The 27,986-nt window shown below is 52.3% G+C and overlaps 1 long non-coding RNA gene across 1 annotated transcript; it reads left to right on the plus strand.

The window, feature by feature from the left end:
- Window positions 1–1,713: 1,713 nt before the first annotated feature.
- Window positions 1,714–27,800, plus strand: LOC114812206. The gene is made up of 2 exons (XR_003759857.2): window positions 1,714–2,025; window positions 26,696–27,800. It is a non-coding gene; the product is annotated as an uncharacterized LOC114812206 (long non-coding RNA).
- Window positions 27,801–27,986: the final 186 nt, after the last annotated feature.

Here is a 27,986-nt window from a genome sequence, read left to right on the forward strand (position 1 = left end):
CCGGGCCCGCTGGAAGCGGGGTGCCAGAACTGCTCATTCATTCATTCGATTGTATTTATTGAGCATTTATGGTGTGCAGAGCACTGTACTAAGCGTTTGGAAAGTATAATTCAGCAATAGAGACAATCCCTGCCCACAAAAGGGCATACAATATAGAGGGGGGAGACAGACACCAAAACGGGTAATCAGGCATCAATACAAATAAGTAGGATTGTAGAAATATACATATACCCATAAGTGCTTTGGAGGGGGAAGAGAGGGGTCCCAAGCCACAGCCTGATCCTGGTGACCCCAGCCCCCTTCTCCCCTCCCCCGGCCCCAGGGCAGAGAGTCGCCTCCAACATCGTCGGGAAGCAGCGTGGCGTAGTGGAAAGAACACGGGCTTGGGAGTCAGAGGACATGGGTTCTAATCCCGACTCCGCCATCTGTCTGCTGCGTGACTTTGGGCAAACCACTTAACTTCTCTGTGCCTCAGTTACCTCATCTGTAAAATGGGGATTAAGACTGTGAGCCCCACGTGGGGCAACCTGATAACCTTGTATCTACCCCACCGCTTAGAACAGTCCGTGGCACCTAATAAGAGCTTAACAAACGCCATAATTATTATTATTATCCTAGACCCCAGGGACCTCGCCGGGCTGGTCCTCGGCCGGCCTCGGAGTCCACCTGTCCCTGTCTTCCTTGTCCCTCCGGCTTTATTCCCGCCTCTTCCCAGCACGTGTCCCACGGTGGGATCAGGGAGAACCGGGGGTCGAGGCGGGGGCGGGGGATGGGAGGAAGCCAAGAAGGAGGCACCGGGACGGATTCGGGACGAGCTCCCGCCTTTCCCCTTGGTTTCCCCGGCCTGGCCCCGGCCGCCTTCCCGCACGGGCCCGTTCTTCCCGGGAGCAGGAATCCGAGCCACCGGCGGGGGCGGGACGGCACAAAGGGGGTTTTATTCAAATTTGTTTAGAGTTTCTCGGATTTGCATGAAAAATGTGTGAGAAAAGGCGGCTCCGGTGACCTCATCCGCACCTGCTATTAACGTTCAATTAGCGACTGAACAGCGGAGAGCGGCGCGCAGACGGGACGTGCGGAGAATGCCCGGGCCGGGCAGGGCCGGGCCGAGAGGCGGCGGGGCTGGAGGCGGGGCTGAGAATGGGGGCGGCGGGGGGAGGGTGGGGGGAAACGACACCCCACGGCCCGGGGCAGCTCCCAACAGCCACCCTTCTCCCCTACCCTCCTTCCCTTCCCCCTCTCGTCCCCACCACCCTTCCTATCTCTCTTCTCTCCCGGGCCCTCCTCGCACCCCTCCCTCTATCTCCCCCAAATCCCTTTCTCCCTGCACCCCTTCCCCTCCCCCCACCCCCCGCCTCCCTCCTACCAGATTTCAACGACACCCAGATTCCCCGACGGGAGATGGCGAGGGAGAAGTGACCCCTGAACCCAGAGCCTCAGAAATAGAGAAATGGCCAGGGTCTCTCCAGCCCCCAGTGTTTTGTTGTTTGGGGTTTTTTTTTTTGCGGGGGTGTCTTGCTCCCGGTGAGCTGGGGGGAGGGGTATTGCCCCCGGATCCCCCCTCATCCATCCTCTAATTTGAACCCACGTCCGGTTGGGGGGACTGGTAGCAGCTCAGGCCCCGCCCGCCCCAAGTGTCAACTCCAAGTTCAAGGCCAAGTTCAGGGCCTCGGGTGGCGCCGCTCCTTCTGGTCGCCGCCTTTTGTTCGCCTCTGACAATCGCCCTTTATTCCCCGCCCGGGGCTGGGCCCGGCTGCCAGCGGCTGCCGGCAAAGTCCCCCAGTCCCCGGGCCGAGAGAGAGAAGTTCCAGCCTGCCCAGCCCCCTCCCCGGCCCCCTCCCCACTCCCATCCTCCCGCGCTCCCCGGGCGGGCTGCAGGGGGATGACAAGGTTGGGGAGGCTCACGGGTATCTCCTTCCCCCTCCCCCTTGCACCCGCACACCGACTATCCGCCCGGAATCTCCGGGCAGGAATCTGCTCCGCCTATGCACTCCGCCGGACGCCGCGGACTCCTGGGTCCGCTAGAAGGTAAGGGCAGTTTTTCCTGTCTTGCAGACTCCGGTTAGCCCCCTCCCCACTGGGGAGCTGGGACATCACCCTCTGCCCCTAGGAGGGGGTGGGGGGCCCTGGTCCCCACCCACCCCCGCCCCTGCGGAGGGGCTGACGACGTATCCAGGGCGGATCCTCGGTGCCACCCCTGCTAAGGGCGGGGGGCCCCCGAGGCCTGGGCCCGTCCCCGGAGAGGGACGGCGCGGGGCGGCGACAGAGGTGGGGGGTCTTCTGGACTGCACCCAGGCCTCCCTCTCTGGTGTCCTCCGACTTTCTTCTCTTTCCCTCCCTCTCTTCTCTTCCCCTCGCGGATCCTTTCCTTCCACCCTCTGTCTTTTGCTGTCTCTGGCCTTCAAGCTCTGTCTCTGCCTCCGACTTTCTCTAGATCTCTCCGTGCCTCTGGGTCACTCCCTCTCTAACTCCTGCTCTATGGATGTCCGTCACAGATGATCTCTTTGATCGTCAGACCCTTTATCTCTCTATTTCTCTGTCCCTCCGTCTCTGCTTTGGCCTAGATCGAGAGCCCTCCAGAAGGTGCCTAAGGAATTTCTCCCTAACCCCGTTTTTCCCCCTTCTCCTCCTCTTGACCTCGGCTAGGCCCTTTCTAGCTCTTGGGCCAGAATCTCGCCATCCGTCCTTCTGCCCCCACCCTCCGGGGCTCCCCTCTTGCCTCGGCTGACAGGGAAAGGCTACAGGCAACCGCAGAGTCCTGGATTTCTTCCGCAGCTGCGAGGGGAAAGGTTTAATTTAGGGAACCGGAATCTGGGAGAGCTGGGCTTCCTGGGGGGTTCCCAGAGGGGTCTGATCTCCCCTGTCCCCACCCAAAGTTTCCTGATCAGAGTCTGAGAAGGGGGGATCAAGCTGCTTTCGCCAGGGCCCCAACTTCCACCTCCTCCTTCAGCAAGTGGGGAAACTGAGTTTCAGAGAGAACAGGTGTCTGGCTACAGGGTATTGAGTCCAAAATCCAATCCCCGAGTCTCTGTATCATCATCTTTGTCCTCCCTCAGGGTTTTAGTACAGGGCTCTGCACACAGTAAGTGTACAATAAATACCAATGATGGATTGATTGATCACTAGTATCGACTGGGCACCTAGTATGTGAAGTGAGTTGAACTGGGCTCCTTCTCTAAGCAGAGCACTGAACTGAATTCTCATTGATCACTGTACGGAGCACTGTACTAGGTGCTTGGGAACAGATAGTTTAAAAACTAGCGACTCCTTTTCCAGCACCTTCACGGTTTCCTGGGGGCTGAGGAAGTCACCAGCTCATTGTTTGCACCCCTTGGGCTGCCTGGATCTAATAATAGTAATAATAATAGTATCTTTTAAGTGCTTAGCATGCGCCCAGGCACTGGATTAAATGCTGGGGTAGACACAAGCAAATCGAGGTGGACAAGTCCCTGTCCCACATGGGGCTCACAGCCCCAAACCCCACTTTACAGATGAGGTAACTGAGACAAAGAGAAGTGAAGTGACCTGCCCAAGGTCACACACCAGACAAGTGGGGGAGCTGGGATTCGAACACATGATCTTCTGACTCCCAGGCCTGTGCTCTTAGCCACTACATCATGCTGGATCTCTAGTGTGTTTGGGGATGCAGCCCTTGTACAAAAAGTGTCACAGCACTTGACTCGGCAATAGTAACTGCAGGTTGTTTTCCCTACTTTGCAATATTTCCACATGTTAAAATGCAAAATAACATTCCCTTCCTCCCCACTCCTCCCATACTTTCTTATCCCCCAGTAAAGCCCAGACTTTTCTATGTCAGGCTGAACCGGGTCAGTTAAGGAAAATGGACTGATTGGGTTACTTCTCCGTAATTGGAACATGTGAGATTCCCACATCCAAACTGTTTTTTGAAGTAGACTGGATAGGGCAATTCAATCAGATTGGGGTAACTACGTGCATTGCTTTACACCCAGCCGATCAACTCTAGAGGTCTGAAGAAACTCAGTGGGGAAATGCAGAATCCCTGACAAGAGCGTGCAACCTATTATTACAAAAAGTCACTGTGCCCAGGACAGGCTGTTCACCAGTGTAACTACCCATCCATATGAAGGGTTCAAGAGGTAGCTCTAGAATTATAGACTCATGCATCTAATTTCTACATCTAGCAAATGGGCAGAATCTATAATTAAGTTTAAGATCCGTGAACACTTAGGAAAATAGTCTATTGGGAAGATGGATAATATGGGTTCTTAAGGAGAACTCATTTTCTGGAGTTCTATTTTCTGGAGTTCTTTGAAGGGATCAATAAGCATGTGGATAGAGGGAAATCGTTAGCTTAATTTTCAAAGGGTTCTTTGACAGGTTTTTACATAAAAAACTGTGATTAAAGGGAACACTTTAGAAAACTGGCTAAAAGCTAGGAAACAAAGAGTAGGGTGAATGGCCACATTTTTAGGATGGAGAAATAGTGGGGTCTCTAGGGATCTGCTCTAGGCCCAATTTTGTTGAACGTGTTTCATCAATAATCTGTTCAGGCAGTGTGCGGGGAAATTTCCCAGTTTGTAGACATCCCTAAATACTCCGGGTTGGTGAGAGGCCACCAGGCAACTAGGGAAAGCTTCAGGAAAAATTCAGGAAGCAGAGTGAGCGAAATGAAAAATGGCAGGTGGAGCCTCAGTGTGAGCAAAGGCAAAGAAGTGCAACAGAAAAGGCAAAGGCAAGAAAAACCTCCAAATGACAACGACCCGGGAATGGTGTCGGTGCCATCAGAATGGACTTGGGAAAGTGGACAGGTCACTGAAACTGCCCTTTTCAATCACCTGTCCAGCGTGCAGGAGCAGCCAGAAAGGCCACAGAATGCTGGTCTTGTCCATGAAGGAAAGAGAGAATCAATCATGGCCCAGTTCTGGCGGGCTGTTAAACCCTGGTCCACCTTCACTTGGGTTCCAGTGGGAAGTTCTGCATCCCCAGACAGAGTGGAGCTGAAGGGATGGAGAGAGGCAGCTGATGTGGTCAGCGGGGTGGAACTGTTTCTGCCTAAGCTAGGACTTTTCAGTCAGGGCACACAAAGCAGGACCCACTTGAACTGTACATGGAGAAGATGGACAAGGAGAACTCAGAATTCCACAGCATCAGGAGACAGGGGGCACCCACCGAAGACTGAGAGTGGTAGCTCCAAAACACCTTTTTCTTCACCCACCTGGGAATGAGCTTAGGGAATTCATTCCCTCGAGAAACCATATAGCCAAGTATATCCAAAGGTTCAAAAAGTATAGGCTATTGAACCTTGGATAAACTAAGGAGAAGCAGCCTGGCCTAGAGGTTCAAAGCACAGGCCTGAGAGTCAAAGGAGCTGGGTTCTGATCCCGCTCTTCCACTTGTCTGCTGTGTGACTTTGGGTAAGTCAACCAATCAATATGACAGAGTTGGTTGACGCATTCACTGCCCACAACAAGCTTACAGTCTACAGGAGTTTACACACTTAACTTCTCTATGTCTCAGTTTCGTCAACTGTAAAATGCGTATTCAGTACCTGTTCTCCCTTCTACTTGGACTGTAAGTCCCTTGTGCTCAGTGATTATATTCAGACTGATTAACTTGTATCTACTCCAGCACTTAGAACTTTGTTTGACTTAAAGCAAGGGCTTTACAAATACCATAAAAGGCCCCTGAAGCAAGTACCAAAATAATACATGATGGATGATGATGATGGATGATGGATGAACAGTCTATCTTGAATTTCCAAAAGGAAAATCAGGGGAGAAGAAGGAAAATTAGGGGTGTTGGACAGTCAACCAAGAGGATGGTTGTCCAGGACAGTGACCAGCAACTCTTCCTCCATAGTCTCCTTGAGCTGTTGTCAGAAACAGAGAACTAGACTGGGTGGGCTGGGTTTTATTTTTGTTTGTTTTGGGGGGGGGGAGATAATTGTATTTCTTAAGCACTTACTATGTGCCAGAAACTGTACTTAAAGTACTTAAGAAGACAGAAGCTAATCAGGTTGGACACAGTCCATGTTCCACAGTCCCTTTTACAGACCAGGCAACTGAAGCCCAGAGATATGAAGAGATTTGCTCAAGGTCGCACAATAGACAAACAGTTGAGGTAGGATTAGAAGCCAGGTCCTCTGATTCCCAGCCTCGTGCTCTTTCTACTAGGCCATACTGCTCTCTATAATGAATTGCCCAGTTTCACAGCTAGGCTAGAATTGGCCAGTCTTCCAGATCTGCTTTCTTGACGAGTGTTCAAGACCCAAACTCAAGGTGGAGGGGTGTGTTGAGGAGGGGATGATCTCACTCTTGTAATCATCTCCTCTAGACTACTCCCACCTGTACCTAGGAAAGGCTTGGAATGTCCCACCCCCACCCCCTCTTAGGGAATGATGCTCTTCTAAGTTTGGGATTTTATCATTACTCTTGGCTGATCTTATCATCCCAGGTTGAGAACCTGCTTTGATTTCTGGCCTGCACTTAATGTGTCTCAGGACTATTTCTTGGTGTCAGCCTGATCTGCCAGAAATGATTCTGATTATTGGGTTAATTCTAGCTGACCTTAGGAAGGGCCAAAGAAAGGGCAATGCTGAAGGAAAGGGGGCCCCTAGACCATCCCCAACCCCTACCCACAATCTTGGGAGCATTCTTTTACCTTTACCCACCCATCTGGGGACTGTAAGCTCGATGTGGGAAGGGAATGTGGTCTATCAACTCTGTTATAGTGTGCTCTCCCAATCATTTAGTACAGTGGTCTCCCCACATTCATTCATTCATTCGATCGTATTTATTGAACGTTTTCTGTGTGCAAAGCGCTGTACTAAGCGCTTGGGAGAGTACAGTACAACTAGAAACAGATGCTTTCCCTGTCCACAATGGGCTTACAGTCTAGAGTAAGTGTTCCACTGATTGATTGTTTGATTGATCTCCACTGGGTGAGTAAAGAGTATGGAAGGGGTTAAACTTCTCTGAGACTCCAAGCGTGGGGGAGGGTGGGGGAGCCAGCTGTTCGGACCATAAACCGATAAGCATTGGGGCAGCCCTAGTTTTGCTCAATGACTGCAAAATGCACACAAATTCCCAAGAGCAGTGAGGAGAGGACTTGAGATTGGATGAATGGAAAGGGAGTAGGTCAATATTCCATTTTCCAAATCCAGAGACAAGCACGGGGAGAAATCCAGCTGCAACTGCTGCTCTTCTCCCGGGGGGGGGGGGGGGGGAGCGGGGGGGGGGGCTGCTCTCCACTGGTAAAGAAAGGGAAGAATTGGTGTTCTTAACGGGAACATTCAAGATGAAAATCTGACCTCCTGAATTACCTGAGGTGGAAAAGGAGACAGGAATTGAATTACCTAAAGAAGCAGCTTGGCCTAATAGAGTTTGAGCCTCGGAGTCAGAGGACCTGAGTTCTAATCCCTGCTCCATCCCTTGTCTCCTGTGTGACCTTGGGCAAGTCACTAAATTTCTTGGTGTCACAATTTCCCCATCTGCAAAATGGGGATTAAATCCTAGTCCCTCCTACTTAAACTGTAAATTCCATGCTGGGACAGGGACTGTGTCCAACCTGATTATCTTGGATTTACCCCAGTGTTTAGTACAGTGCTTGGCATATAGTAACCATTTTACTAGTGCCATAATTAATTAGTTATTAATTAAATGTCTTAGATTCTTCTACTTTGCTTTGGCAGTGGAGGATTTGTGGGTACACAGTTGTTGTTTTTATGGTATTTGTCAAGCACTTACTATGTATGTACCAGGCACTGAACTAAGCACTGGGGTAGATACAAGCTATTCAAGTTGGACACTCTCCCTGTCCCACATGGGTCTCACAGTCTTCATCCCCATCTTACAGATGAGGTAACAGAGAAATTAAGTGACTTTTCCAAAGTCACACAGCAGACAGGTGGCAGAGTCAGGATTATAATCCAGGTCCTGCTGACTCCCAGGCCACAACTTCTATCTAATTAGGAATGGGAATATAAGGAGGGGGAGGTCTATTTTAGAGCTGAGCTTTTGAGATGATCAAGACACTAAAACAGAGTTGAAAATGCTACTGGGGGTACTAAAGAAAGCAAATATCACACCATCAAGGGCGATATTTAAGGGCACCCAAATATGGAGGGGAATCTCTGTTTTGTGTTGGCCTTTTCATCCGCACCCACGATGTGGGTAAGAGTTCACTGCCTGTTGCAGCATCTTTGAAAATGAAGGATAAGCTATGCCACTCAGAGGCCAGGAGTATTTTCTTTTCTTTGTGGGGCTTGGAGGTCTTTTTCGATGGCACGAAGGAAAAGAAAACAGTAGAGTCACTGCAGGCCTAATTAAAGACCTGAAAGAAATCAGTGTGGACTAAAAGAATTTGGAGTGGGGCTAAAATAAATCAGGCAATGGGAAAATTAGAATTTGACCAACCATCAAAAAAATGCTATGCATGGCATTCAGACTGGATTTCTCCAGTCCCTGATGTGCTGCACCATCTTACCTTGGAAAAGCTGGTGAGATAGATAGATGGATAGATAGATAGGTAGAGATAGATAGATAGATAGATAGATAGATAGATAGATAGATAGATAGATAGATAGATAGATTTGGCATCTACCTGGTGAGCTGGGCCTAACCCTCCAGAGCAGAATTATAATCTTGATTCACTGCCTGAACCTCGGTTTTCTCATCTGCAAAATGGGAGGGATGGGGAACGACAGGCAAACTGTCTGAATGGCATTTTGCAGCAGCTGTTTAAAACCCAGGACTTTATTAAACGCTCTGGGAAGAAGGCCCAGGACTGGGAAAAGACTTCGACTGTGCTGGAGTTTGATATTGCACCTCTATGTTCCCAATCCTATTCCAGTCAACGACAGAAAGGTAAATGAGAGCAATAACTTATTAGAAGCGTTGCTGCTATTAACGGAACTCACATTTTGCATTCTCAGAAGAGTCATAACCATCATCTCATCCAAGGACCTCCGGGGTTCCAAAAGCCTTGTCAGTACCCCTTCCCTTGGCAGGCAATCAATCCAGAAACCAAAGGGACAGGGTTGAAAACAAAACCCAGGACTCCTAGCATTTCTCTTCAGGCCCCTGCTCCCCAATCTCCTGGTGGATGGGAAAGTGGGAGATGACAAGGGTAGGGGTGGGGAAAGGAGTGTGTTATCAGCTCCTGCAGGAAGGGAGATTCTGAGGCTGGGTCAACAAGATTGAGATTAGAAATCCTCTTCCTCGATCCCAAATTGGCCCCAAATCTGAGGATGGAGGAGAAACAAAGAAACGGGGATTAAGCCAGGAAGATTCAGCCTTGGGGTGGTGCGTGTGTGTGTGTTTGAGAGTGTGGAGGAGGGGAAGCACGGAAAGAAGAGGAGTAGAAGGAAAAAAAAAATAGCCTCAAACCCGCTTGGAAACCAGTCAGACGCAACCATGTCCTCCCAACAGTTTTTCCACTCAGCGTTCCCCACACTGCAGCAGGGTGCCAGGGGCTGGGCCGCGGGCGGAGGCCTTTCTCGGCCCCTTCCACGAAATAATTTCCCGGGTGTCAGGTCCATCTCTATTGCCACCTTCCTGGGACCTGGGCGCTCTGACCCCCTGCCCAGGGTGAGAACGTGAGAAGCAGCGTGGCATAGGGGCTAGACCCCAGGCCTGGAAGTCAGGAGGACCTGGGTTCTAATCCCTGCTCCACCACTTGTCCATTGGGTGGCCTTGGACAAATCACTTCACTTCTCTGCGCTTCAGTAATCTCATCTGTAAAACAGGGATTAAGACTGTGAGCCACATGTGGGACAAGGATTTTGCCCAACCCGAATTGCTTGTACCCACTCTAGCGCTTGGTACAGTAAACGCTTAACTAATGCCACGATTATCATTATTATTATTTTTACCAGCTTCCCCCAGACTGGAACCCCACCACCACCTCTGCCATGGAGGTGTTGTGTGGGTTTAGGAAAATCACACACACTCTCTGAGCTCTAGTTTCTCCAGCTTTATAATGGGAATGATAACAACTGACCGATCACCCACCCGTGTTAAATAAGTTGGCTAAATAAGACAAAACCCTTCAATGATCAAAACCATGTATCAGCGCCTACTTTATGCCAAGCACTGTAAAAAGCCTGAGAATTTTGAAAGAGAAAGAAACAGAATACCTGATTTTAAGGAGCTGATAAAAGAATGGGGGAGATGGGAACCCAGAACAGAAACCGTTAGATAACTGTGGCTAAATAAGTGTTGGGATAGCGACGATGGAACGTGAGACCAAGACAGAGGACCGGAGCGTTAAAGGGGGAAAGATTTTTTGGAGGAGTTTTGCGGGGTGACGGGAAGATATGGTGGAATGACGCGGAGCGGGATTCGGAGAGGGTGGTTTGAGCGCTGTGTGCGGAGGAGTGAAGAGATCTGCACAGAGCAGAGGACCCCAGATGGAGGGCGGACTAGATAGCCTGAACCTCCAGCTCGCCGGCAAAGAGACAGCTGAGATTTGACCCGCGCGGGGCCTTGAAGCCAGAAAGGCTATGGAGCGTCTCGGAAATACCCCGGTTTGGGGGTGGCTGCCGTCCGTTCGCCCAACCCGGGCTCCTCTTTCCCCAGCGAAGGCTGATGGCAGACGGAAGGCAGGCGGACCCTTGGCAGAAGCGTCCCGCTGGGGGCTTTAGCTGCCAGGATCCGGGTTACCAGGGCCAGGAAAGGGCCAGGGAGAGCTGGGGAACGAGCCTTATCCTGGCCTCCCCATCACCCGGGAGAAGGATGGGGACGCGGGGGGAGGGAGGAGGGCACGTGGCTGAACCCCCAGCCCCCGGGAGGGTGGGGTGGCAGGGATGGCCAAGGGGGAAGGGAGAGGAGGGGAGGAGGTGCCCTTCTGTTAGTGGCTACACTGCGAGCAGAGGGGAGAGGTGGGCGCAGAGAGACCCCAGCTCCTTGCCGACGCTGTGCCCCCGAGAGGAAGAGGAGAAGGAGGAAGAGGAGACGGGGGGAGGAGGGCCGGTAGGAGTAAAGCATCCTCCTCACCAGCGGCCATTTTGTGGCAGGTGCGGGCTCAGGGTGCCGAGGTCGGATGCGCAAAAGCTAGCGCAAACCCAAAGGTACCGTTGTCCCTCCTCCAGGAGGCGAGGGGCCCGTCACCGCGTACCGTCCCTTCCCCCGCCTCTCTCCCTCTTTCTTTCCCTCTCTCCCCGTCCCTCCTCCCTTCCCTGGCCGGACATCACCAGCTTGAGTTTCAGCCCCTTTGCCGGCTTCAGACCCGGGGGGTGGCTCCAGGCTAGACCAGGCCGCGGACCCGGCGCACAAAGCCTGGGCTGGGAGATGGTGATGCGTGTTTTGGATCTCCCTCCCCGCCCCTCCCCAAAGCCCCTCATCCTGCTCATTTAGGGAGAAAAAAAAATGAACACATCAAGAGGGATTTTTTTTTAAGTCACCGGCCACTGTGGAGGTTCGAGCGCAGTCGGTAGGACCCTGGCTCAGAGACGGGACGCAAAGCACAATGTTGCAAACGCGCGGGAGCCAAGGGGAAGGCTACTTGCCTTCCCACTACCCCCCTCCCCCAAAGCTTTCCCCTGCTTTGCCCTGCCCTGTCCCAGGGAATTCAGAGTTCGGGAGAGTGGTCCCGGGAGGTTGGGGGGTGAACTTGAAAGACGACCCCCCGGATCAAAGTCCGGAATCATCGCAGTCCCGGGCCCGAAAGCGTCCCCGCCCGGGGAGCCGCCTGCCTCTCCCCGGTGCCCGTTGGAGCTCCTTCTTTAAATCGGGGTATTTCGCCTTTCCCCTGAAATTCCGTATTATTGATTTCCACTTCATGTCCCCAGAGAGTTTTTTTTTAAAAAAAAAGGAGAATGCGAATTCATTTCATGGAAAAGAATAAATAAATAAAATAATAATAAAGCTCAACTCTCCCCTACGCGTAAGTGCAAATTCAGTTCCGAGAGGCCCTTTGGGACCAAGGTGTTGTAATAACAGACGAAAATCGCCACCATTTTCTCGTCTGCAACCTCGCGCCGCTGCACGTAACACCACTTATAAAAATACTAACAATCACCAACAATCACAACAGTAATAATAGAGTACTTTTTATTTCACAGATTAATTTGCTATGGTCACTGTGTTAACACATTTGAACAATAAAATCACGTGGGCTTTATGATTAGGATTATCCGTAGGTTGAAACAAAACTTTTCGGTTAATGTGACAGGGATCGGGCCTTTTTCTGAGCTGGAGCCAGGACATTATTATCAGAGTTAAGTTTGATGTTAAAATAATAATATTTTGGAACCGAATAATATCGCGACAAATATCGATGCGGAAAATAGAGGATTTGCTTACTTCGTCATAAATAACGATTGTTGAGAGGACGTTATCTCGGTTATGAGATCGGGATTTTTGATATCATTATTAGGTTTAATAACCGAACATCCTCCCCTCCTCTCCCACCCCCATCTTAATTAAACGCCGACCGTCTGTTCGGCGAGCGACTCTGTCGACAGTTTCACAACGCGAATGGTGCTCTCCCCAGACGGACTGCCTTTTTTTTTTTTTAACAGGGACTGTATCACACCAGGAGGTTTGTCCTGGAAGGGAAGTCCGGGCCACCTCTGCCCGAAACCAGGCAGCTCCAAGTCTCCCCATCTTTGCGCCCCTCTGCTGCTGTAGGAGGGAATCTCCTGATCCACAGGGGAGCACCTTCAGTCCTGGAACCCTAGGGAACAGTTTTGGTTAACGAGCCACGGAACACGGGCGCGGTTCGGAGAAGCATTCTTGGCCTAGTGGATCGAGCACGGGCCTGGGAGTCAGAAGGACTTGAGTTCTAATCTCAGCTCCGCCACTTGTCTGCTATGTGAGCTTGGGCAGTCAGTCTCCATTTCACAGATGAGGCAACTGAGGCCCAGAGGAGTTCAAGACTGTGCGCCCCACGTGCCCAACCTGATTAACTTATATCTACTCCAGCGTTTAGTAAGCGCTTAATAAATATCTTTTTAAAAAAAGCCAGGCCAGAAGCCACCAGGGACATCCAAAGGGGTGCTTCCCCGCTCAGTATACGGCAGCGAGCACGCTCCGAGCGAAGATACCCAATTGCCCCAGTAACCACACTCACGCACACAATCGTCCATTCTCACACTCACATACCACTCGCGCCCACCCACGCACACAAACACACACTCCCACCCCAATTTTCTCTCCTTAGAGTTCAAAGTAGGACCAGCGAGAAGAGGCTTCACAGAGGCTGTCCTGAGAGCCCCCGGCCAGCCCCTTCTCCCTCCCTCTTCTTGGTTTATGATTATTTTTAGTGTTGTGTGCTGTTAAGATCTGCGGAGTTTTCTCCAACCCCGTACCCAGGGTCTTAGCTGCAGTCCCCCAAATCAAGGGGAGCCGGGGAGCGGGGGTGGGAGGTGGGAGGCAGGGCAGGGGACGCAGATAGGAAAGGGGAGATTTCTTAATCATTAGCGGGGGGCGGTTTTCATGACCCCCAGCCCTCTCGGCTAAGTGGCCTTGGCCCCTAACGAAGAACAAAGGGCCGAGGGAATCTGCGCGCCCCGCGCCCCTTGCTCCCCTCCCCCTCCCATTCACACCCCCTCCCCTCCTCACCCCCAACCCCCCCCCCCCCAGCCCCCTCCCTCTTCCCGAGCCGCGCGCTGCACCTGCCGAGACTTAAGTACCTTGGCGAGGGGGAGCGGCTGGCTATTTTAATCGCCATCTCCAAAGTACCTGCTCATGAATAAACACCAGCGCCTATTTATCAGGTACTTAGCGCTCATTGTACGGGGGAAATTGGCCCTTTTCTCAGAGTCTTTCTCTCCCTCTCTCTTCCCCCACCTCCCCCCGGCCCTCCACACACACACACACACACACTCACACACAGACAGACACAGACACACAAGTCCATCTGCATCGTTCAGGTCGTGGAATCTCACGAACAGCCCCAACGCGCGCGCGCGCGCACACACACACACACACACACACATAGGCGAGTCACTGGGGGTAAGATAAACCGTCTTTTCTTCGGGTAAGTGCGTGATTGAGCTGAGGCAATGGAAGGAGAATGAAAGGCCGTCGGGTCAACAATGGTTGTCGTTTATTTATCAGGCAGCAGCGCTAGAAAAAACACTGAGTCAGCTCGAGAAGTGTCCGTCCGCACCTGCACGTCCACACGCTCAAACCCCGGACCGCATCTTTGTACACACGCAAGCCCATTAATGCGCACGCGGAGTCACCCAAGCTCTCTCACACCCGACACAAAACTATCATTACACACCCGGAACCACAAATAACAAGCACAACGAAAAGCCATTAACATACGCCTCGAATCGTATGCGTGCAAATGTACCCCCACACGCCTGTCAACAGCTACGCCCCAAATCACACAAACCCTCAACGCACGATGCCAGGATTGCACATATGCGTGCCCAAGGAAGCTCCCACTTGCACGCACACGGTACTACACATGTGCGCACAGATGGATCCCTCCCAACACACGTACACTCCCTCAAGTTCACAAAAGTGTCTACACACAAAGTCCCATTCGTTCGCTCAAGAATGCACAGCCCAAATCCCCACGTTCGCACAAGCGCACACACAGAATTCCTCGCATTCACCTCCCCATCTTCTTCCCACTGCCGCGAGACCGGGAGTCATTGGCAACCGCCATCTCGATTTCCCGGCCCGGGAAGCTTCAAATTCTCCCCGTTCCCCACCCTCTCCACTCCCCCGAGATCCCCCCTTTCTTCCCGGTTCCGTAACCTCAGCCTCGGTCTCTCCGCAGCACCCTGACTGTCGAATTTGCGTCCCATCGTGGGGTAGCATCTACACGAGACTCTCGCTTAAAGGAAATGAAGAATCGGGTGAAATCCATTTGCAGTTGTCTCCGGGTCGGATAGTGGTCCCAGGAGCTGCGAGAGTGGTCGGGGTACGGACGAATTTCAGTTTTCATGTTGTGGAATGTGTATACGCCTGAGTGTGAACGCGTGCGTGTGTGTTCGAGTGTACACTACCGCACCCACGAACACAATAGGGACGGTCACTTGCAGACCCTCCTTGGCGATAAATATATCCCTAATAATAAACACTTACCAATATGCCCAAGTACACGTCAAGAAATATAAAAATATAGATGCAAAGAGAAGGTCCCTCCGGTATATATGCGCCGCGGCTTCACTCTTTTCCAACGTCGGTTTGGGAACTGATGTGTGGATTTAAGTGCTTCGTGCGGAACGTCTTAAAACGGGTATTGGGGGATCTTCGGGATCCCCTTCTTTTTAGTGTTGGATTCAAGTAGAAACGTACATCTCCCAGGAAAGCCAGCGGCCGCTGCCACTGCTTGTCCGGGCTTGTCCGGGACGTCCCTCCGGCGTCCCGGTAACTGGGGGTGGGAAGGTTGGGGAGGGGCGTGGGGATCTGCCAGACGGCGCCTTCAGGAGCCCCCCACCCCTCCCCGGATAGATCTGAGGGTCCCTGAGTTCGCTCCCGCCGTTTCTATAAGTGCCTGAAAGCAGGTGGAGCCGCAGCGGGGCTCCGGGCATTTAGCCCTTCTAATCGTTCCCGAGCGAATCCGGGAAGGGCAGGGGGTCCCGCGCCCGCTCGACTCAGCTAAGGATCCGGGGAGCGAGAGAGAGGGTGGCAGGAGGGTGCGTTGGCATAAGATGAAGAGCGGGGTGGGGGACGGTGCGGGGTTGGCGAGGAGGTCGCTCCCCCCACCCCCGGTCCCCAGCGTCCTCCGCAGACCCAAACCAACGACCTGCGGCCGGAGTTAGGGAAAGTGTCCGGGGCGTTCAGGCTCCGAGCGTTGCCCTCGGTTTAGGGAAAGGCAAACGCGCGCTCCTCTCGGCTAGGAAATTCAGGACCTCGGGAGGTGGCGATCTTCCCCCTGTCCCGTATCCCCAGGGGCAGGAGGCAGAGGCCGGGCCGGTCATTTACTGAGCGCTTATTATGTGCAGAGCACTGTTCCAAGCGCTTGGGACAGACCAGCACCGTCCCACCTGACCGGTCCAGGCGCTCTCCTCCTCACAGACCTCAGGGAAGCCCGGCTCGGATTCCCAGCTGGGGAGCTGGGGAGACCGAATCCGCTCGGGGATATGGAAGAATTGACTTCATCCCCGCCATTCTAATTCAGAATGGATTTGCACAACCCAAGACAGGGACGGTTCGGGTCCGTGATTCCCTTCAGGTTTGCAGTTAAAAGTCATGTGACTACCAGGTTGGGACTTTTGTGTTAGACCCAACTCGAGGAAATTAAAGTTACTTTGTTTTCACTAGAGACTGTAGGAGTCCCGGGTTTATTCTTTTCCCCTCTCCATTTCTCTCTCACTCTCTGTCTCTGCTCTCTCTCTCTCTTCTTCTGTCAGTCTCTTTTCCTCTTCGTATCCCCTCCTTCTCTCTTTCCTTCCATCTTTTCTCTTCCTTCCCTTTTCTTCCTTTTCCTTCTCCTTCCTTCCTCCTTCCATCTGTCCTTCTTTCTTTTTTTCTCCCTTATTTAAAGAAACTGAATTCCAAATGGTTATCTGGGCTATTTTCATTTTTTAAATTCCAAACTGGTGGGATTTGATTTCCGAACGTCGGTGTCATTTCGAAGGCTCGGGCACTTGGTTTTGGCCCCTGTCCAGCTTTCTTCTAGGGGAATCAAAAGGAGATATGAGGGGGCTTTCTCTCAGTTCGGAGCCCGTGAGAAGGTTCCGGGCGGGGAGGGATCTCCGTTCGTCTCTCGAGGCGTAGACCCTCTTCCCGGCAGTTTACCTCTCTCCGATCTCCGGGATCTCTGAAACCAGAGGGCTCAAGGGGCCCCCGAGCAGCAAGCGTGAATCTAGTTTGGGATTTCTGGGGGAAATGCTGACATTCGGTTTTGATGGCGCTGATTGGAATTCGTTGCTTTTGCTCGAGTTTAGCGGTGCACTGGCTATTTGTAAACTAGGTTTCTTTTTTCGATGTTCGTGGAACTTTTCTTCCTGGATCGCTCTCTCGTTCTGTCTCTGTCTCTCTTCGCACACGCGCACACTTCGTATTTCACCTTCTGTGGGTGTTTTTAAAAATATATAAAATCGCCCTCTTCTTCACATCACGATTCCCCCGTTTTTAGCCTTTGCAGACAACACCTAGCACCTATTTTTGGCGGTTGCTTGCTGCTCTTATGTAGGCTGCTCCCTCTGCTATCCCGGAATCCGTGCCCTAAGGAAAAGGCCTAAGATGAGCCCCGCCGCCCCCACCCTCCTCGCCTGAGGACAGTGTCCGAATTCCCCCTCCATGGCGAACCCCCCGTCTCTCCCGGAGACCCCGGATCTGAGGGACGCCGTCGCTGTCCACCCCCATGGGCAGACAGGAGGACTATTGCTTTAATGTCGTTAGTAGGACTCCTCCAGCAGGGCAGAATTACCCAAAGGTGGGGCCGGAGCTTCCTGACAAAAAGGAGATGCTGTCGTGAACACTGTCTCCTCCCTCTCCTCTTCTTTCTCCTTTTTCTCTTCTTCCTTTTCACCCTTCTCCCCCATGGTTTCCTTCCTCCGGTAACGAAAGAAACAAACTAACCCCACGCCATCTGGATTTGGCTCTTTCCCAGAGAGGGCTCCCAGTTTAGGTACGGTCGAATGGACCAGAAACCCAAACAGCTCGATGCCTGGCCTGGCTCTCCCCAGAGAGGCCCCAAACCTCAGGATCTTCTGAGTACAACCGTCTTCACTTCCAGGCAGTGGTGTCCACTTAGTTAGATTATAAACTCCGTGAGGACAGGGATGATGCCTGTGGCTCAACTGTACCCTTCCCAAGCGCTCTGCACACAGTAGGAGCTCAATAAGTAAGAGGCATTGATGGATTGATTTTTGGTGCGCACAGTACTCATCCTGAATCTCCAAAATCACAGCGAAGAGGAAAGGGCGAGGTGGGGTGGGGGTGGGGGCTGAAACGGGCCTGGGGTGGGAGCCAAGCATTTGGGAACCTGGTATCATCGTGATCGATATCATCCAAATTATCTTCACCATCGTCTTCACCTGTATCACTATCGTCACCAATATATATTGTGGTATTCGTTAAGAGCTTACTGCGTGTTAAGCACTGTTCTAAATACTGGGGAAGATACAAGATAATACAGTCAGGTACAGCCCCTACCCCACACGGGGCTCACAATCTAAGTAGGAGGGGAAATAGGGATGGAATCCCCATTTTACAGGTGAGGTAACTGAGACCGAGAGAAGTGAAGTGATCTGTGAGCTCCCTGTGAGCAGGTAATGTGTCTGTTATGTTGTTATATCGGACTCTTCCAAGCGCTTAGTACAGTGCTCTGCACACGGTAAGCGCTCAATTAATATCACCGATTGATTGATTTGCCCAAGATCACACAGCAGGCACAGGGCCGATCCGAGACTAGAACTCAGGTCCTCTGACTCCCAAATCGGTACTCTTTGTACTAGGCCCATACATCCCAGAATCTCAAACTTGGTACTTGTTTTCCAGTGAGAGTAGGTGTCCCAGAGCAAATTGCGGGACCTGGAGGGTGGAGGGGAGTACGTTTGATGCCTTGTCATTCCTCGGCTGGCCACTTTCAGCCTTAGGTCCGGAGTTTGCTCTCCCCCGGATGGGATCCATGCCACCTCACCGCCCGCCCCACAGACTGACGCAGCCGAAAGCAGGCGGCGGCCACTCCGGCTCTGATTCCCGCCACCATCCCACGCCGCCCGCCACTCAGGGCCCCAGGAAATCCAGGGTCCACGCTCCCTCCCAAGAACATGGGGTTATGAAGCAGGAAGAGAGGGTCCTCGCCCACTGACGGAGATGGGGCCTGGGGCTAGAAGAGGGGCTCCGAACTTGGCCCCTCCGGGAAATACGGTCGCCCCCGTGGTGACGCCGCCCTAAACCTGCTGTTCATTCCCCTCCTTGACCCCTACGCATCCCCTCCCTCTCAAGAGCCCTCTTGGAGAGGACTCGCTCCGAGTCCCTCAGTCAGGAGCAAGGCGTTCTCCCCTTCCAATCTCATGCTCGGAACCTTCTAACTTCCCCACTCCCCTCCCACGCTGAAGCCCTCCCTGTCTTCCGCGGACTCTGTCCCCTGAGAGCAAGAAAGGCAGTTTTTAAATTTAGGAGATGGGAGAATAGAGCGTGGACCCTCGCCTCTGAAGGAGCTGGAAACCCTCTTCCCCCATCTATCTTCCACTCCCACTTCTCCGGGATGAAGGGTCCCCTTAGGATATTCATTCTCCCGTGACCTTCTTGGGCCAGGTTGAGAGGATGGAGAAGCCAGGTTCCAGTTGAGTGGTGTCACAGCCTCTCCTGGCTCGAATCCGGGATCCTCTCCCGTGCCTGCAGATCCCAGCTACCGCCCCCCCCCCCCCCCGCCCAGCCACTTTTGAGAGGTATGTGTTAGGCTCTCACTATGTGCCAGGTACTGTACTAAACGCGGGGGTAGATACAAGTTCATCGGATTGGATACAGTCCATATACTTGCGCGGGACGCACAGTCTTGATTCACATCTGTTTTATTCTTTTATGGTACTTGTTAAGGGCTTACTGTATGTCAGACACTGTTCTAAGCACTGGGGTAGGTAGAGGTTACCTCAGTTACCTCATCTGTAAAATGGGAATTAAGATTGCCAGCCTCATGTGGGACAGGGACTGTATCCAACTTCGTCACTTTCTATTTACCCCAGCGCTCAGTACAATGCCTGGCACAGAGTAAGCGCTTAACAAATATCACAATTCGTATTATTATTACTATTAATAATAAATATTATTATTATTAACTTAATTAAGACAGGCACAGTCCCTGTCCAGCATGGGAGCTCACAGTCTCAAGTAGGAGGGAGAACAGATATTGCATCCCCATTTTACAGATGAAGTAACTGAAGCTCTCAGAAGTGACTTGCCCAAGATCACACAGCAAAGTGGCGGAGTTGGGATTAGAACCCGGGTCCTCCTGATTTCCAGGTCTATACTCTATCCACTAGGGCACGCTGCTTCCCCTGGAAGGAAGCCGTCCTTCCTGACCTGACCCAGATCTTCTTTCTCAGGATCCTGCGGCCAGGGAGAATTTTTGGAGCCGGGATGGACGACCCCAAGCCTGAACTTAATCTCTCGGTTCGCTACTTTGAGCCAGCGAGAACTGGTCAGGGTTGCAGAGGGTCCACAGAGCCTGTGCAGGGCGGAAAGGGGCGAATCGGGCCCTTTCTTCGGAGCTCCCATTTCCGGGCTTCGAGCTAGAAACGGGGCCAGACTCAGCCTCCACACCCCGTTCTTTGACCAGCTAAAACGAGATTATCCCCAGCAGAGCAGGACCGGAAAGATCGGAAAAACCAAGCGGGATCAGGGATTGGGATCGCGCCGCTTCTGGCTAACAGACGTGCCCCTGTTTCTGTCTCTGTCTCTTTCTTCCCCTTTCCTCGGCCCTCCTCCTCCTTTCCCCTCGCCCACTGCACCGCGCCTGGGGTGATGGAGAGGAGTCCTGGAGAGATGGGTGAGAATCCACGCGCGATCACCGTGTGGATTTGAGAGCGAGAGAGTGCGGGACTGCGTTGCTCTTGCGAGTGTGGGTAGCTGGATGGGCACAATAATTACTCGGAAAATTCAAATACATAATTGCTATCAGTTTTTTTTTAAAGGAGTAGGTTGGGCTTTTTTTTTCTCCGAAAGATGATGTCATGGTGTTTATTTTTATGATGGAAATATCCGGATAATTTGCCGAAAAGCCTTCACCTGGATCTGGTTGTGAGAGTGACTGTAAGACGCTGCAGGAACGGACTGACCTAGCAGAAAGTGGAATGGGTGTGAGCAGGTGTGGGGTGTGTCTGTGTGTGTGAGAGAGACGGTGGGCTCCCACAAACTCCCGTGACCTAAAGCCTGGGGGCCAGGGGGAACCATTCCCTTTAAACAAATTCCTCAGATTGCGGGTTGAAGCGGTTTTAAAGGGATCTGGGGAGCTTCCCCCTCGACCACCGCCCAAATAACGTCTCCTCCCTCCTGCAGTCGTCCGAGGTGGGGCTGCGTACCTGCCTGGGAGATTCGTGATCGGGAGCGCGCGCACACACACACACACACACACACACACACACACGAAGTGTAAACCCCACGCTCCCACATACCCAACAATCCCCGAAATAAGACGTGTACGTACATTATTTTATGAATACTGTACATGGGACCAGACGCACAAGCAACCCCCTCCCTCCCAGCACACACGTATTTCCAGTCTCACAAAAACACTTTTGGACCCAGGCAGACTCACACGTATGCACGATAGTTGGGCCCCGGCTGGGATAGTTCCGCGGACGTCTGTGACTTCTTTTCAGTGCTGCTGATATCGGGTTATTGGTAGCTATAGGACAGTGGTCCCAAGGAGCTCTCCTCCCCCACCCCCCAGCCCCCGCTCCCGCCAAAGATGCTCACAGACTAGGGACACAATTCATCAGGACACAGCGTGGCCCTGACCTTTCGGGACATAAGGCCAAAGCAGGCTCCCTCCCCGATATTTCTGGATCGTTCTCACCCTTAAGCCTTTTGGTTCCGGGAAACAGAACTCCAAAGCAATGCGCGACACGGTAGCTCCTCGTTTTAATTTGATTACTTTTGGGGGTGATTTGCTAATTTCGGCAACTTTCCTCATGATAAGTTTCGGAGTGCCTGGGTACCGAGATGAAGAGGGATAGGAACTAGCGGTGGGGTGGGGGTGCGGGTCGTAGGGGGTGGCGTCGGGGGAGAGGATACGGTCCCTGCCTGGGGAAGAGGGTCAAATGTCGCCAAAGGCAAACTTCAGAAAAGGATGGTTCCTCTATAGCATCTGGCCTGTAATGCCCTCCCTCTTCATAACCGACAGACGATCACGCTTCTCACCTTCGAAGCCTTATGGAAGGCACATCTCCTTCAAGAGGCCTTCCCCCATTAGACCCTCACTTCCTCTTCTTCCACTGCTTTCTGCGTCTCCCTTGTACTTGGATTTACACCCTTTATTCACCTCTCTCAGCCCCACAGCACTTACGCACATATCCTCAATTCATTCATTTACATCAACGCCAGTCTCCCCCTCTAAACTGTAAACTCGTTGTGGGCGGGGGACGTGCCTACCAAGTCCGTTGTATTGTACTAGCCCAAGCGCTCAGTACGGTCCTCTGCATTCATTAAGCCCTCAATAAATACGACTGATCGAACTGGCTCAAGTGTTAATTTTACGGAGTAACTCGTGGCCGGGGTCGGGGGGAATAGGGTAAGGGGGGAATTCATCTCGGAAGGTTAGAGCCTCGGTTGGCTGGGCCATCCTGTCGAGGCAACCAAGTAGTTCTCTTCCCGCTTTCGGATGAGGCGGGTTGGGCAGAAATCACTGTCCTTTTCCAAGGCTTCCTTGGAATTCCCAAATTGGGCTCTGCCGAGCTCCTCCCGGAGATCTCAGTCCGAGCAGGAGGCGGAGTAGTTCCCGCCGCTGCCACCAGGGGGAGCCGGAGGCACCGTAGTGGCGCCGTCGCTTCTCCGGACGCTTCCTCCGCTCCTGCCGCCCCGGGCCCCGAGTGGAAGGTGGAAGGTGGAAAGTGGAAAGGATCCAAGGGCTCAAGAAGCGATTTGGGCCGGAGTGCAGGGGCCGGGGCCCTTCCTACGGTCAGTCAGATTTCGGAGAGGCCTGGAAAGGCCCGGGCGTCTGAGAAAGAGCAGTTCGGGTCTAAGCACACAAGAGGAAGGGGGAAGAACAGCCTATTTTTCGGTGAATTGGGGATGGGCAGGCAGAAAAAAAGAATCTTTCAAGGCAGTAGGAAGATTTTTAGCCAGAAAAGGGGTTGCAGAGGGAGAAGGGCGCCCTGCCACGGGTGTGTACATTGACGTTTTCAGGCATAGCCAGGAGAGAGAGAACAAAGCTATCGCAATCACCTTTCAAAGTAGCTCTGGCTATACATGGGAAGCTTGCTTCCTTTATCGCGTCTCTACTCGTGGAAAGAGCAAGGGCCTGGGAATCAGAGGACCAGGGTTCTAATCCCGGCTTCATCACTTGTGTGCTATGTGACCTTGGGCAACTCCCTTCGCTTCTCTGTGCCTCAGTTCCTTCATCTGCAAAATGGGGATTCAAAATCTGTTCTCCCTTCTACTTAAACTATGAGCCCCACGTGGGACCCGATTATCTTGTGTATCTACCCAAACTTTTAGTACAGTGTTTAGCACATAGTAAGCGCTTTGACTAATATCACAGTCGTTATTATTATTCCCAGTCTATCAATGGTATTTACTGATCCTTTACTGAGTACAGAGCATTCTAAACTAAGTGTTTTGGGAAGGTCCGAGATAGTCAAAATACTCGCTCCCTGCCCTTAAAGAGTTTACAGTGTAAGTAATGTAAGACCAGATACTCCCTCTTGTACCGCGATTCGCATCCACATCGTATCTATCCAAGAACAAAGAAATATCGCGATTCCACGCCCTGTCTCGATTCCAGGATTGACCCTTGTCAACGGGGAGAATGCTAACCCAGCGAGGATGTCTGCTGGGAAGAGGCGCTAGTTTGGGAGTTTGGGGTTGAAAATAGACCTCGGTTGAAATACCAGAGCTACCAACAACCCGTCTCTTTTTCCGGCTAATTAAAAAACAGCGCCACGTTTTCCCCTTTAGAAATAGCAGAATCAGAATAGCATGAAAATGTATTTCAAGGGTTTTTTTTCTCTCTCTCGTGTCTCTGGCCAGCAGAGACCTCTCTAAAACCCGGTTTGAAGATGTGGGGGATGGAGACGGGAGTGCGGGGGTCGAGGGGATGGGGGTGGAAGCGGGACCGAGGAGTAGAGATGGGATTGGGAGGGATGGAAACGGGAGCGGGGGAATAGAGACGGTATCTGGAGAGTAGAGACGAGATCTGGGGTGGGGAGAGACAGGGTCGAGAGTAGAGCCGAAACCGGGCGGGGATTGAGACGAGCAGAGATTAGGTATGGGGTCGGCCACTGGAGAAGAGAGACGGGACCGGAATGGGGTAGAGACGGGATTTGGATGTGTAGAGACGGGATTGAGAGATAGAGACAGGATCGAGGGGGTGGAGACGGGGATGAGAGGTAGTAGAGACGGGATCGAGAGGATGGAGACGGGGTTGAAAAGGAGCGTGGGAACCGGCTGGTCGGGGAACGGAAATCGGAGAGGCGACGAAGACGGCCATCTCGGAAAAAGGCAGAATCGGACTGGGAATGGGCAGAGTTGCGGGCGAGGTGGAGCACAACAGCCAGATTTTTTTTTTTTCCCGGGATGGGCGTGAAGATCTGAGGAATTTAGGAGCTAAAGGTGGGACACAGATTCCCTCCCATTTAGACACAAAATCAACACCGCGAAATGCCATAAAATACAACACCGCTGCGATCCCTTCGGAGGGGACAACTCGGATGTAGCCGCTTGAGGAAAAAAAAAATTTCTTTCATTTTCCGAGAAATGATGACTATGCGGGCGTGGGCCCAAATCTTTCTTCTGCGTCCGCCGATCCAAATCCACAAGGGGGAAATATTTCACCCCAGACCGGCGCCCTCCTGGCCCGGGGCCCTGAAAACCTCCGGCGTTGTCATTTATTTGTGGCTCTCAGTCGCCGGAAGGAAACGCTCCTTTCCCTTCTCACGCCTCTGCGCGAATTCAAATCAACCCGGAGAATTCAGGTCGAAGTTCCGGATCCAAAAGCGGCATCTTCCCTGTTCAAATACCATGCAATTCACTAGAAAGCCTAGAAATCTGGCCCGCGTAGGGGAGAGGCAAGTGAATTCGGGTTTTCTGTGCTCCGGGTGCTTAGAGATCTCCCAGAGGCCCTTATCGGAAGGGTTCTCTTCTATCTCCTTTCGATATCCCGATGGTTTATTTTATTCATATTCCCCATTACAATTGGGGTCTCAACCAAGCACATCTGAATTATCTAAAATTGCGATTAAAATCTTCTTAGACGGCGAGCCCCAAATGAGAAGGGGAATGTGTCCAATCTGATTGTCCTGTACCTACCTCAACCTTAGCACAGGGCTTGGACTATAGTAAGCGATTGACAAAGACCGCAGTTATTATTTTGGTTATCGTATAGGTAACCGTATCGTATCGTATCGTATCGTATCATAATCGTATAGCGGCCCCTTTTCACTCGCAGATCGGACCGGCTTCCTCCCTGCCGCCTTGACGGTGAAATCAAATCTGGTGAAAATACGCCACCGAACTATCTGCTTTTGCGAGGATGGAAAAACGGGACATGCTGTTTCTACTGGCCCAGCTCTCGGGGGAGCCGGGGATAGATCGATTCCTCTTCCTCCGGGACCCCCGGGAGCTAAGATCTCTCCCACGGGTGACTCGTCCTCGGTAGATCTAGGGACCTTCGGACCGGCGCCCCTTGTCCGCGCTTCTCTTTTCAGTGGCTTATTGGCTAGAGCACGGGCTTGGGTCAGAAGGTTATGGGTTCCATCCCTGATCCGCCGCTTTTCTGTTGTGTGATCTTGGGCGAGTCACTTCCCTTCTCTGGGCCTCAGTGACCTCATCTGTACAATGGGGATTGAGGCTGGGAGCCCCACGAGACACAGGGACAGTGCCCAACCTGATTTAGTCGTATCCACCCCAGCGCTTAGTACAGTACCTCGCACCTCGTAAGCGCTTAATGATAATGATGATGAGGGTATTTGTTAAGCGCTTACTCTGTGCCAAGCACTGTTCTAAGCGCTGGGGGGAATACAAGGTCATCAGGTAGTCCCACGTGAGGCTCACAGACTTAATCCCCATTTTGCAAATGAGGTAACTGAGACACAGAGAAGTTAACAAATGCCGCTATTATTGCTCTTATTATTATTAATAACAATAATAACAATCTAGGCCAGTCAAGCCCCCGCTCCCTGCATCGTTTCTCGGCGTCTTTCGCCACCCTATTCCTCTGCAACCTATCACCCACTCGGCAGGGGAAAAATCTAGCAATATTCCGGGTCTAAGAGGCCGCCATTACAAGATTATTCAGGCCCAAAATATTCGCTTTTCCCCGAATGTTCTCGAGGATGCAAGTGAACCTAAAGGATGCCGATCATTACCTAAAGTCACTTGGGGCTGTTTAGTCCCGGCTGAGCTCCCTTCTCCGGGTTGGATCTCCTCTTCTCCCTTGGGCTGGTCGGACCTCGAGAGCTGAATAGGATGAGACTACCGGCGACCAGTCAAACGATCAAGCGGTGATTGAGCGCTTACCGTGTGTAGGGCACTGTACAAAACGCTTGGGAGAGTACAAATCAACAGAGTTATGGAGAGACGTTCCCTGCCCACAACGAGTTTACAGTCTAGAGGGGAGACAGACATTTATATAAATAAGTCATTTACAGATATGCCTCGCACTACGGTTTTTGGGAGCCCTGCGAAGAGCCCCGTATTCCGAGCGAGGCCAGAGGCAGAGTTTCTTTGGTCTATAGTTTGCTTCAGAGATTCTACTACTACTACTACTAATAATAATAATCGTGGTATTTGTTAAGCGCTTACTATGTGCCAGGTACTGTACAAAGCGCTGGGGTGGACACAAGCAAATCGGGTTGGACACAATCTCTGTCCCACGTGGGGCTCACAGTCTCAATCCCCATTTTACAGATAAGGAAACTGAGGAACAGAGAAGTGGAGTGACTTGCCCAAGGCCAGACAGCATTCAAGTGGCAGAGTGGCGGGATTGGAATCCATGACCTTCTGATTCCCAGCCCTGGGCTCTATCCACTATTCCACGCTGCGTCCGGGCCGGCGTTAAGAACCCCCGAGGACACCCAACCAACTTTGATCTTGTCAGAGCGATGATGATAGTGATAATTATAATGATGACTCTGTCATTCCAGGTCGCGGAATCCAAAAAGGCCTGTGGCTTCCATCGTCTCTCCCAGTCCAACCGTGGGCGGCCCTTCAGAGACGATCCGGCCCGGTTTTTCGACTAGAACTTTTCGGCTGGCTTGGAGTTTGAATTCAACTCCACTTCGTCTATCCGCTTCCTCTTGAGCGTCAAAGCTCACCCTGGACCGGTGGGATCCCCTGGTCTCTAAACCGTGAGAGTCCACAGCTTACTCTGGTGAGGCTGGGAGAGGGGTTGGGTGTTTTTCCTTCTCTTACAGAAATGACGGACTTTCCTTTCTCCCCGGAGCTACGGGCAAGAGGAGAAGCAGCTGCAGGTCTGAATCTCGCTTCCGCCGCGGGAAACGCACCTATCAGACCTGGTCCCGGAGCGGAGTTAAACTGGACATGGCGGGGACAGCCACTGGAGCAAGAACCGCACCTTCAGGTGTATCCAGCGTCTTGCATGGGAAGAATTCAAAGCGTCCCATGGATATTGTCACCTATCTCTTCGGATGGATCCGGATGGATCCCTCAGGGATGGGGAACGATCACTCTCGGGTGGCTCTTGGTGTCTTCACTCCCTTAGAGCCTCATCTCCCCAGCCCTTTTTCCTGCGACGTCCTTCTACCTCCTCCCGCTGTCTCCAGGACCCCGTCTCGGGAACCAGTCGCTGCTCCGTTTCCAATCCCGGGCCGGGCCGGACCGGACCGGCTCCCTCCAAAATCTCAGCGGAGATCTGCCTATGCCTAGAGTCGGATCCCGGCCCTCCTATCCGGCCTTGGTCATCCCGACCTGGGCCGTTTTAGCTTCTACCGGGGAAGGGTCGTGGAGAGCTGAGGAAAGGACCTGCTTCGTTTAGCAAAAAGCAAAACCCCTCCGCTGAAAGGGTGAAGAAAGCGGGGGTGAGGGGAGGATTATCCTAAATCACCCTGTTTACTCTCAACAAATGCCCCCAACAATTGTCGAATCTTCACTTTGCTTCGCCCGTGTAGGCAGAGAAGCTTTCTGTAGCTTGATGAACAAAAAATTCGGTAGACCATAAAAAAACCCCAACCCAGAGATTGTACTCTAAATTTAAACCCGGAGAATAAAACCCACAATTAGAGACTGGAAGGATTTATTGAGTGATCTTTGCGGCCCTCAGACTTGAGACAGGAGGTGTTGGGGGTTGGGGGAGGGAGCAGGTAGGGAATGCTCGGTCAGGCCACTCACTTGTGATTCCTTTGGGATGGGGTGAGCGCCCCTTCTCTCCTCCCCTCCCACTGAAAAAGCCGGGGATCCGCGTTCCAAGTGGAGGTG

This window comes from Ornithorhynchus anatinus, chromosome 5 (genome assembly GCF_004115215.2).
Source record: "Ornithorhynchus anatinus isolate Pmale09 chromosome 5, mOrnAna1.pri.v4, whole genome shotgun sequence".
NCBI lineage: Eukaryota > Metazoa > Chordata > Mammalia > Monotremata > Ornithorhynchidae > Ornithorhynchus > Ornithorhynchus anatinus.